The sequence below is a fragment of the Opisthorchis viverrini genome (assembly GCF_000715545.1).
Source record: "Opisthorchis viverrini unplaced genomic scaffold opera_v5_1, whole genome shotgun sequence".
NCBI classification, from domain to species: domain Eukaryota; kingdom Metazoa; phylum Platyhelminthes; class Trematoda; order Opisthorchiida; family Opisthorchiidae; genus Opisthorchis; species Opisthorchis viverrini.
The window spans coordinates 1345366-1346950 of NW_008751657.1; positions in this window are offsets into that span (position 1 = coordinate 1345366).

The following is a 1585-nucleotide window of genomic DNA, read 5'->3' on the forward strand; positions in this document are numbered from 1 at the left end:
TCCGCTTGTATTTCTTGGTGTTGTGGGACAAGCGACAACCGGAACAAGGCCAATCCAGCTACAGACAAACAGCAATGCTGCTCTTTTTTGGTTTTCCTGAATTAAAGGCCAGGCTCAGAACCACCGGCGATGGGCGATACACCCGTGCTACTGGAGGGGTGGCGAGTATACGAACGCACCATGGTGCACCATAGGCATTCGTTGTTGACAGCTTACCTGTGCGAGCTGCCCCAGCTATCAAAGAAATGGCTCGCATGTGGTCGCGCCTTAAGGAAGTTGCCGTCGGCGAACTGACTGAAAACGATGTAGGACTCTTTATTGGGTGTGACGTTTCCGAAGTGCGCTGAGTCTTCGACCAGTGCCTGGAGGGTGAAAGCAGCCGTTTGCTATGAAGACCTCGTACGGTTGGACATTTTTTGGTTTGATGAAAAACAGGACAAAGTAGAAGGCCGCCAGTCACCGTATAACCCGGTGCAGTGCGGGCACCCAGGAGTATTTGCAACGACTGTACAACTCGAAATTCTCGGACACTTCAGCACTGAACACTACTCTCTCTCTAGAGGATCGAGGAGTACTGTTGATAGCAAGGACTGGTCCGGTGCCAGTAAGCTGGCACCATCAGCTGCCGCTCACATGGAAGGATAACGCACCTGACCTACCCGAAAACTCCCGGTTGGCCAGAAAACTTATGGATAATCCGAAAATTAGACTGTGCAAGGGTCGTATTTTACACCGAAAGTACGATAAGGTGCTTCGCGCGTACATGATTAAAGAATACATTGAACGGATGGCAGATGATCTCACGTTGTCAGCAAATTTAAAGCAGGGTGTCTCCCGCACCTTCCGGTTACCAACCCGAAAGAACAGAAAAGATTCGGGTCGTATTCGGCTGTGATGCCAAATGTCATGGTGTGTCCCTGAACGATCACTTGTATTAGAGCCCTGATTTAGCCACAAAACTTGTAAATGTAATGCTCGGATTTCGCTTAGAGCAAGTTGCGGTCGCAACAGACATGGAGATGTTCCTGTTGGTCAAGGTTGACCCCCTGTGACAGAGGTGCTCCGAAATTCCTGTGTTTGGAAAACTATGAATTCTTTTGAGGACCTACTGAATTTTATTGGGCGTCTCGGCCGATTGGCTCCACCACCTCCCCTATCTGTGCAAAGTTCGCCTTACGAAATATCGTTGAGGAATTTGGCTCAGATCATGCCATCTCAACCTGTGGTGCAATATATAATAATCTATATGTTGATGATTGCTTAAAGTCATTGCCGGACTCTGTAACGGCCAAGTGCTTCGTTGATGAGATAAATGCTTTGCTCTCAAAAAAGATTTCCGCGCGAGGAACTGGGCTTTCAGCGATCGCGAAATAGTGTCACCAACTGATCCAACCGAACTAATGTCCGATGTAAGAAACCTAGCTATAGACCCATTGCCAATGGAGCGTGCCACAGGGGTGCAGTGAGATATGGAATATAATAAACTTGTGGTTGCATTAATTTACCGACAAAACCGCCAGCACGCAGCGGCGTTCCTTCCTGTATATCTTCACTGTATGATCCTCTGGGTGTTGTTTCTCTGTGG